The sequence below is a fragment of the Balaenoptera acutorostrata genome, chromosome 1 (assembly GCF_949987535.1).
Source record: "Balaenoptera acutorostrata chromosome 1, mBalAcu1.1, whole genome shotgun sequence".
Lineage (NCBI taxonomy): Eukaryota > Metazoa > Chordata > Mammalia > Artiodactyla > Balaenopteridae > Balaenoptera > Balaenoptera acutorostrata.
The window spans coordinates 101947966-101958959 of NC_080064.1; positions in this window are offsets into that span (position 1 = coordinate 101947966).

Consider the following 10994-nt stretch of genomic DNA (forward strand, 5'->3'; position numbering starts at 1 on the left):
GAGAGGAGAAGTCAATGCCTGGCTTCAAAGCTTCAAAGGACAGGCTGACTCTCTTGTTAGGGGTTAATTCAGCTGGTGACTTGAAGTTGAAGCCAATGCTCATTTAGCATTCTAAAAATCCTAAGGCCCTTAAGAATTAAGCTAAATCTACTCTGCCTGTGCTCTATAAATGGAAAAACAAAGCCTGGATGACAGCACATCTGTTTCAGCATGATTTACTGAATATTTTAAGCCCTCTATTGAGACCTACCACTCAGAAAAAAAAATTCTTTTCAAAATATTATTGCTCAATTGACAAAGCACCTGGTCACCCAAGAGGTCTGATAGAGATGTACAACAAGATTTATGTCATTTTCATGCCTGCTAATACAATATCCATTCTGCAGCCCAAGGATCAAAGAGTAATTTTGACTTTCAAGTCTTATTCTTTAAGAAATAAATTTCTTAAGGCTACAGTTGCCATAGATAGTGATTCCTCTGATGGATCTGGGCAAAGTAAATTGAAAACCTTCTGGAAAGTATTCACCATTCTAGATGCCATTAAGAACATTCATGATTCATGGGAAGAGGTCAAAATATCAACATTAACAGGAGTTGGAAGAAGTTGATTCCAACTCTCATGGATGACTTTGAGGGGTTCAAGACTTCAGTGGAGGAAGTAACTGCAGATGTGGTGGAAATAGCAAGAGAACTAGAATTAGAAGTGCAGCCTAAAGATGTGACTGAATAATCTCATGATAAAACTTGAATGGATGAGTTTCTTCTTATGGATGAGCAAAGAAGGTGGTTTCTTTTTTCTTTCTTTCTTTCTTTTTTTGGGCACTCCACACAGCTTGCGGAATCTTAGTTTCCCGACCAGGGATCAAACCTGGGCCCTGGCAGTGAAAGTGCCGAGTCCTAACCACTGGACCACTGGGGAATTCCCAGAAGGTGATTTCTTGAGCTGGAATCTACTCCTGGTGAAAATTTTGTGAAGGTTGTTGAAATGACAGCAAAGGATTTAGAATATTACATAAAATTAGTTGATAAATCAGTGGCAGGGTTTGAGAGGATTGACTCCAATTTTGAAAGAAGTCCTACTGTGGGTAAAATGCTATCAAACAGCAGTGCATGCTACAGAGAAATCGTTCATGAAAAGAAGAGTCAATTGATGCAGCAAACTTCACTGTTGTCTTATTTTAAGAAATTGCCACAGCCATCCCAGCTTTCAGCAGCCACCACCCTGATCCGTCAGCAGCCATCAACATCAAGGCAAGACCCTCCACCACCAAGAAGATTAAGACTCTCTGAAGGCTCAGATGATGGTTAGCATTTTTTAACAATAAAGTATTTTAAAATTAAGATATGTACATTGTTATTTAGATATAATGCTAATGCACACTTAATAGACCACAGGATAATGTAAACATAACTTTTATATGCACTGGGAAACAAAAAAGGTTGTGTGACTTGCTTTATGTGATACTCACTATCTTGTGGTGGTCTGGAACCAAACCTGCAATATCTCCAAGGTACACCTGTCTGTGATAATTACTGTTAGGTAAATAAAGTACTTAGCTAGACTCAGCAGAATTTATGAACTGTAACAGCGTATATTAAAGATAGTAGCATCAGTGTGGAACTTCAGATTTGGAACAGAATTGTGGGCATGGACTGAACAATCTTTTAACTACTATTTTCTACTGAAAGTTGGGACAAGCCTCTTTGTCTGCAAAAAGAGAACATTTTACGGCTTAGCTTTATGGCCATCCTCTCCTTTCAATCAACAATATTAGAACACATTACAAAGTTGTTACTCAACCAAAATACTTTTTGTTCCTTTTGAACTCTTTTTTGGTGACATTTCCATCTGGATTTCCCAATGGTATCTATAAATTGATATATCCAAACCAAACATTTCCCCCCCCAAATCAGCTTCTCCTTCAAATGACTCTTAACCTTTATATGTTACCCTCCAGTTTTCCCATTCTATTTGTGACAGATACCCTAGTTGTCTATTCAAAAATCATTTTCTCTTTTTTCTTATTAACAAAAGTTAACTAATGTTGACAAATGTTAACCAATGTGCTCGGCCAAAAAACTATATTTGCTAGACCTCTTTGCAGTGAGAGTGGCCATGTGACACAGTCTGGCCAATGGGATAGAAGCAGAATTGCTGGGCGGGATGTCTGGAAAAGCTCTTTTAAAAGAGGCCAACTCAGCTGGCATATGTTTTGCCCTTTGCCCTTCTTCTTATTCCTGCCTGGAATAAGAAAATATCTGGGTAGGTTGAGTGCAAATCAACAATTGTTGTAACACAAGTGACAAGCAGGACAAAAGCCACATGTGAAGAATGCCTGAGCAGAAAGAAAGGGCCTGGGTTCCTGATGGTATCCTGAAGCCACCACAGTAGCCCTGGACTGCCCACCTCCAGACTTCTTAATATATGAGAAAATAAATTTGTTTTATCCACTGATTAGTCTGGGTTTTTTAGCTACTAGCAACCAATGTAATTCTAAATGATAAGTCATGAGTTACTTCAAATTCAGATGATTGCAATAGATTCTAATTATTTTCCTTGTCACCAATCCATATTGCAAAATACTGCCAGGCTAAATCTTCTTGAAATACAACTTTGATCATTATATTCTCAGTTCAAAAACATTCACTAACTCTTCATTCATTGTTTCAACAAATATTTCTTGGGCACTTAAGAAGACCAAGTTTACGTGGTTAAGGTGAACTAGACCTCGGTTCTAATTCTGTTTCCTCCTCTTACTAGTTGTGTGGCCTCAACTTTTGAAAACCTAACCAGACACTGTCCTGAGCAATGCCATTTAGTGAACAAGAGAGACAAGGCCTCTGCTTATATTCTAATGGGCAATACACAATAATTTCAGGTAGTAATGGGTGTTATGAAGAAAACAAGACAAGGTTATTTCTAGTGATGAGAGATGGTTTTCAGCCAATCCTATAATGGAGGACAGGAGTAGATCACTTCTCAGAACTGTTTAGATTAGTAGTATAGATTTTTAGACACCTCACACAAGTCTCTACTGGATCATGAAAGACTTTATCCATACAAATGGCCGAACTTCTTGAATAAATTTCCCTATCACTATGGAGCACTACAGAGAAAACAAAGTTCCTCGAACCTATGGGATCATCCTCGCTACTTCATGGTCTTATCCCATTGATGCCCCCTCAAACATTTTTTACATACCCACCCATTTTACAGTCCAAACCCTTTTTCATAAATGCACTCTTTTCAAGAATTCATGACCCACCTGTGGAACTGCAATTAGTTCAGTATGGTTGGGACTGAAGAACCTAGGATTGTAGTCTGAAAAAGTCTTGGCCAGGCCAATGGGGAGCTCCCCAAAAAGACTGCCATTATAGGAATTCAGGACTGAGCAGAATTGGTCCAACTCTAGACACTCATCATGGTCAATCATTGACTGTGGGATGGTGAGGGTGGGTACTGAGCATGGCTTCAAGGTTGCAGATGAAAAGGTGTGGAAACTGGAAGCTGTTCAAGGGCCTCTTCTCCCACCTCTGTATTTATTGATTTATTTTTGCCACACCACGTGGCATCTTAGTTCCCTGACCAGGGATTGAACCCGCACCCCCTGCAATGGAAGTACGGAGTCTTAACCGCTGGACTGCCAGGGAAGCCCCTGTTTGAGAAGCTTTAGAGGAGCCATGAGAGTAGAGGAGGCTTGATGGCTGTGAGTTGAAAAGTGGATGGGAGCTGAGGAAGGTGGAGACTCTTCTTTCCTAATGATGTTGGCAGAGAGTGGAAGGAGAAAAAACAGAATGATAACTAGAGGAAACTAGGGTCAAAGGAGCAGATTTATAGAATTCTAGGGGCAGAAAAAAGTAGATGGAGGAAAGTAAACATATAAAGAGAGTGGAAACTACAGGTCAGAACAAGTTTCCAGTCTTGGAGGATATGCGAGGAGGTGGAACCAAGACCCAGGTGGAGGAAGAACCTGGAAGAGAGGAGAGGCGCTTTATCGCTGAGTCTGGAGTGGAGGAGGGGAGAAGAAAGCAGACAGAGACACTCTGAGATGTGGGGGTAGTGTTTGGGGTAGCCAAGGCCTGTATAATTTTTAATATTCCTGATTCACTGAGTAAGTAAATTAAGGATTATAAAGTTGTTAGCAGGTAGAAATGTCCAGACAAATGTTGGTAGGTGTAAGTAGTGGGGAAAAGTGCAGGACAAATTTCAAGTCTTTACCATCAATTAAAAATGAAACTGCTGTCTTTTGGGGAATTCCACCTGATGCAGGTAAGAAAATATGATTGATTATACTATGAAGAGTTTCTAAAACTGCATATATTGTAACACTCCATTTTTAAAAAAATTTACAGTTTATTTCTGTTTTCCCACACAATTTGAAGTGAATTTGATTATAAGAACCAGTTTCTTGATAATACTCAGTGTTTAATATATGGGGAAACAGACACATGTGGTTGGTGAAAGTGTAAGATTTTAGCCTTTCTGGAAGGAAATCTGGCAATATATTTATCAAAAACCTTTAACAATATGCTTATCCATTGATAAAACAATTTAATTCTTATGACTTTATCTTAAGAAAATTATTATACAAGTGCTCAAAGATGTGTTTCAATAATGTTAATTGTAGCCAAACTTATAAGAGTCAAAAAGTAGGAACAGGGACTTCCCTGGTGGTCCAGTGGTTAAGAATCCGCTTTCCAATGCAGGGGACATGGGTTTGATCCCTGGTCGGGGAACTAAGATCCCACATGTAGCGGGGCAACTAAGCCTGAGCGCTGCAACTACTGAGCCCATGAGCTCTGGAGCCTGCGTGCCACAGCTAGAGAGAAGCCCAAGTGCCGCAATGAAGAGCCCATGCGCTGCAACAAAGACCCAGAGCAGCCAAATAAATAAATAAATATTTTTTAAAAAGTAGGAACAACTGCAATAGAAGATTGATTAAAGTACGGTACAACCATAATATACCATTCAGTCATTAACATGATGAGTAGATGAATATATATTAACCTGGAAAACATTCAAAGATTTTTATTAAGTGAAATAGCATTTTACAAGGATATATACATAGTATAATCTTGTTTTCATTAAAAAAAAAAAGAAAGGCATTTAATTTAGGTATCAATATAGATGTTGAAAACAGCCTGGACAACTTATACCAGCGTTCTGTCTGGGCAGTGGAATGATGGCAATTTTTTACTTTTTTCTTTTGTCTTATTTGCATTTTCTACCATGAACAAGTATTATTTTTGTCATTAAAAAACTGAATTTAAAGCAAAACAAAACATATTCTGGTCCTATTATCATCTACAGCCCTTAAGGAAAAATATCCAGAAGTTCCCTTAAATGGGACAAGTCTATCTACTCATTCTTTTTCTGTAATTAAACTGGGTTTTTCTTCAAGCATCGGTATATAAACTAGTCTCATTTAATTCTATTTTTGCTTTAGTTTTTAGCAAAAGAAAATCATTATTTTCTATGTCTTTTAAAAATTGTTAATGTGAATATTTCATCCAAATTATGGACTACATTGGTTGGAGCTTACCCAGATGCTTCCCATCATTTAGAACATTATTCCAATGGAAAACATTCAGAGTTCCAAATAACAAATTTACGAACTATTTTTTAAAGCGGAGATTTATTGTATTTTATCAAGTTAGAGATACCTGTAACCTGAGGCTCTACAGGAAGGAGATGACAGACACTTAACAGGAATGAGCTGTGCACAGGCAATCACTGCTGCCTGGCTTTTTTGTCCAGAAAGCCCTTCTTCTATTCTACTATAGCAGGTTTCTGTGCCTGCTGTGAAACCTGCTGGGAGCGCCCAGCCCTTTCCAACCTGCTCTTCACCCCACCCTCCTCCATGCCCTCACAGTCACTCATGGTTCAGATGCCAAAGCGTTCTATGGGGCTCGGAGCTACCAGTAGTAAACTTTCAGGATGAGCTTAATCCTTTGTAACATCACTTCAGTGGCAGCATTTCTGAGTTCATTACAACGTCTGGTTTGGAATACAGCCCTTTTGCCAGCAGCAACTATGGACTATTTTTGTCACCCTGCTAGAGGTGTATAAAAGTTACCTTAAACCTAAGGAATGAGTTTTAGTTTGGAATATAATCAAATTCTGAAATCTTATGGTATTTTATTGTATTTAGCCTCATTTCCCTGTCAGTCATAATTTCCCATACATGCCTAAAAATAAAGAAGTCAAATTCGTAAGACTCATCCTTTTCCGTGAGACAAACTGACTGTTTCCTGCCTCTTGTATGGAACTAAAATTCAGCAATTTGCTTTTAACAAAGCAATCTAAACATCAAAAGTATACTGCATTCTGTCAGGAGAGAGAGGGAGGCATGCTGTGGGGTCTGTGCAATGATAACAGTGCTCAACACTGTTCCAAGGTTGTTGTTGTTTTTTAACATATATTAATTCATTTAATTTTCACAACAGTCTTTTGAGGAACTATTATTACCTCCATTTTACAGTTGAAGAAATTCAGGTACAGAGACTGACTTGCCCAAGGTCTCACAGTTGTTAAGTGGTAGAGATGGGATTTAAGCCCAGGAATTATGGCTCCTGTGTCGGGCTCTTAACCACGGTGTCATTTACGGCCTCACTCTTGCTTAGTTGTGCAATGACCGTGATTGTGCCTAGAGTACTGGGTTCTGGACTAGACATGAGGATGCAGTGTAGTGATTCCCAGCTTGACAGATGGTTGTAGGAGTAGATTGAAGTCAAGGGGTGTTTAAACTTTTACTTATGGAATCTTCAAACTAAATCTTGAGTGGAAGCCTAAAATGAAAAACAAATGAAAGTGCTTATAGTTAAAGATATGCAAATTGGACAGTAGACAAAAGTATCACAGTTTACCTATTAATCTGGTAAGAGTTTGAAATTTTGATGTATCTCAGGGTTGCCTAGGGTCTGGGATAAAACATCTTCTCATGCACTGTTGGAAGGAATCTATTGATAAAACATTATCTGGAAGACAATTAAGGCCATATGTATTAAAATAAAAAACGTATTGGGGACTTCCCTGGTGGTCCAGTGGTTGAGACTCTGCACTCCCAAGGTCAGGGAACTAGATCCCGCATACTGCAACTAAAAAAAAAAAAAAAAAAAAAGATCCCACATGCCACAAGCATGCTGCAACTAAGACCCAGTGCAGTTAAGTAAAATTTAAAAATTAAAAAAAATTAAAAATGCATCAAGTGTAAACTCAACTATTTTGTGGGAATTTGCTCTATGCATATACTGGCAAATATATGTTGAATATAATGATATTTGATATGACAAAACAATCAACCATCAAATAAAAAACAGCCCATGTGTTTGTCAGCAGAGAAAAGGTTATATAAATTACAGTACTATATAGTTTTCAAAAGAAAGATGTTGTTGTAAATATTCTGGCTTAGAAAAGGTGTGGAATTTATGTTATTAAGTGAAATGAGTAAGGTACGAACACTGTATATATAGATGATTCAATCTTACACACACACACACACACACACACACACAGCATGTGACCCTGTGCATAAAAATCACCACAAAAGATGACAGAACAACAACACAACAAAAGTTTAAAGTGATTAACTTTGTGTAAATGTTAAGTAATTCTACGTGTGGTTTCCAATTTTTTTCAAACCAGGTTCTATTACTACTCTTATAAAATTAATAAAATTGACTACTTGAAACACAAGGTCAATTCATATAAAACATCAGGTAGTTGAATTAAAAATTGTCATTCTTGATATTTAAGATTATAAAAATAAAATATCTGGATAATATGCCAAAAAAACCCCACCCCAAAACAGATGAAAGTGGAGCTTGGGTTGAAGGACAAGGGAGGAAGAGCAGAGCCCTGCCCACTCAGGCTTTCCTAGAAATCTCCTTTACCGTACTCCAAGGGCTTTGAGCAGCATGGTTTGAAAGCTACAGTTGACCCTTGAACAATGCAGGCCTTAGGGGCGCCCACTCTCCATGAAGTCGACAACCCGCCTATAACTTACAGTCAGCCCTCAGTATCCGCGATTCCTCTGTATCCCTGGATTCAACCAACCTCAGAGTGTAGTACTGTAGTATTTACTGTTGAAAAAACATCTGCGTAAAAGTGGACCTGCCCACGTCAAACCCGTGTTGTTCAAGGGTCAATTGCACTAGTGAACCAAAAAGAGCACAGTATCTGAAGTCAGAAGACCTGGGTTCAAACCTGGAATAAACCCATCTAGTTTTACAGGATTCACATCAGTAAAATGTAGACCATTCCTCTTTTACATGGCTTTTGTGGAGGGTTAAACGAGATTTATGTAAGAGCACTTTGAAATTGTGAAGCAATATACAGTTTCCTTTTAATGAGAGCCTTGACTTGAAAAGGAGAGACCCAAGTGGCAATGAGGCATGAGACAGGCTCTGTGCATCTTGGGTAGCTTTGATTATTCTCAGAAAAATTGTGTAGGAGGTGACCCTGGGCAGTGTCATGAGGGCGACAACTGGAAGAGTGAGGCTAAGCAAGTTACGTCTCAGTAAACAATATCCTTCTCCTTTGAAACAACCACCAAATTGCAACTAAGAAATTTTTTGTTTTTGAGATCTCTCCTCAATGCAATATAAAAGATGAATGAGGAGCCAGCCTATCTGGCTCGCTGCTGTATGCCCAGAGCAGCACAGCATTTAGGCACATAGTAGGTTCAATAAAAACCTGCTACATGGGTTAGGAAGGAAAACATACTGAGCCAACGAAACAAAAACATTCTGTTAGGGCATGTGGCTATGCCTCCTAGTGGAATCCAAATGTGTTTCTCTGAGAGGAAATGTCACACCAGCTGTAGAACGATGGGGTGACAGGCCTTGGTAACTTCAGTTCATGTGCCTTGCTAGGCTTTAATATCATATGTCAAACTGCTCAAATTCACAGGCAAAACAAGCATACACTTATGAGATTTCTTGATATAATTTTCAAGATGTCTTTAAACTTCATTCCAATGAATAAAAAAAATTTTTTTTTAATGTTGGGTCTCAATTGTACATGTGGAGAATTGATTTACACTAAGATGTTTTAAAATAGTGTGCAGTTTTCCTTCAGACAAATATCATACAAAATTCACACATCTCAAGCTCCTCCAGCCAAGTGTCAATAGCGCCAATTTTATTACTTCCACGGTAGCCATTCTAGAAGATTGCTTTTCCTAGCCTGGATAATATTTCAGCCTACTGCGTCTGAAGGCTCTAGTAGGCAACTGCTCAGTTCCAAACACATACTCCCTGGTTAGGCATGTAGCTGCCTCTATCTTTAGAAACATTTAATATCGCTTTAACCCCCATATTGCAGGCACTACCCCTTGTTCTCTTTATATGGTGCCTACAAATTGATGGCAATCTGTATTTACACTAGTTTTAAGACGAGATTAAGCATTAAGTTGAAAAAGAACATCTCCCCCCTCCCCACTACAGGTTAATAAGCAGACTATTTTGGTGCAAGTGCAAAGTAAGTCATGAATACAATGTCTCCAGATAAGAATGATTAAATTCACTAGGTTTACTTCCAGTTCCTGAATCTGAACCTTTGATGTTCCTTTTGGCACTGCAAAGGGTATTTATTATCTGCATTTCGGATGTTCCTAGAGTTCCAGTTTTCTTTTATTAAGGTATAGGACCACATTTCATTGCCCAGAGTTATACTGAAAGCATTACAAAGCATACCCTTCCCCTTTGGATACTGGACACTGCTTCTCTGTGCTCTCAAGTCATGGAGCTGGACATAATCTGAAATGTGTCCTAAGTGGTTTTGCAAAATGATCACTAGCGCAAACTCTTGGCCCCTTTACATGTATTTATGGATATCAAACAACTCATGTGACTCTGTTGGCCACTTAATGACCTTGAGAATTGCTTGTTCTGAGAACAGAACCCTTAATAGCACAGACATGCATAGGAGGTCCCCTCATATTCCAAATAAACAAGTTTCCTTAGCTACTTTTCCATTGTTTGTCTTTCTATAGCTTCATCTTGGCCAAGCGGAACAGCAGCTATCATCAGTAAGATAATATCCTTTCCTCCTTTCCTCTTTCTCAGTTATCAGGGTGTCAAATATTAGAAGAACAAAAGATCTGATGTGAGGCATAGCTGACTGACTTTGGAGGAAATCTGTTTTAGATACACCAGTCCATAATTCTGTTTTTCATATACATTTTACAATCTAAAATATTTACACTCATCCCAGTAGCTAGAAACAGTATCTTGTTGCTTAAATTTGGTTTCCTTAAGCTTAATTCAGTCAAATACTAATGATCCACATTTCTGCCTTTTTGAAGAAAAAAGTGAAAAAAAATTGATGTCTTTGGTAGAATGAATCAAGGTCCTCATAATCACAGTATTCCAGTGTTGACTGAAAAAGCCTAGGTTTGGGCTTCCCTGGTGGCGCAGTGGTTAAGAATCCGCCTGCCAATGCAGGGGGACACGGGTTCGAGCCCTGGTCCCGGAAGATACCACTCGCCACGGAGCAACTAAGCCCGTGCGCCACAACTACTGAGCCTGCGCTCTAGAGCCCGTGAGCCACAACTACTAAAGCCTGCGTGCCTAGAGCCCGTGCTCTGCAACAAGAGAAGCCACCGCAATGAGAAGCCCATGCACCACGACGAAGAGTAGCCCCTGCTCGCTGCAACTAGAGAAAAGCCCGCGCGCAGCAATGAAGACCCAATGCAGACAAAAATAAATAAATAAAATAATAATTATAAAAAGAAATTAAAAAAAAGCCTAGGTTTGAAATCATTCTTTTATATCTCCTTAATTAGGATTGGGAAATCTGAGATATCCTAATTCAACTTCCCTATTTTGCAAAATTAGCAAACTATTGGCTAGAGTAGTAAAATTATAGTTAGAGCTCATGTTCTCTGGCTCCTAGACTTATGCTCTCAAAACTACACCAAGATTGGTAGACTGTACAGTAGTACAAAAATAGACCAAAAGATCCAATGGCAGTTTTTAGCACTTCACGTTAA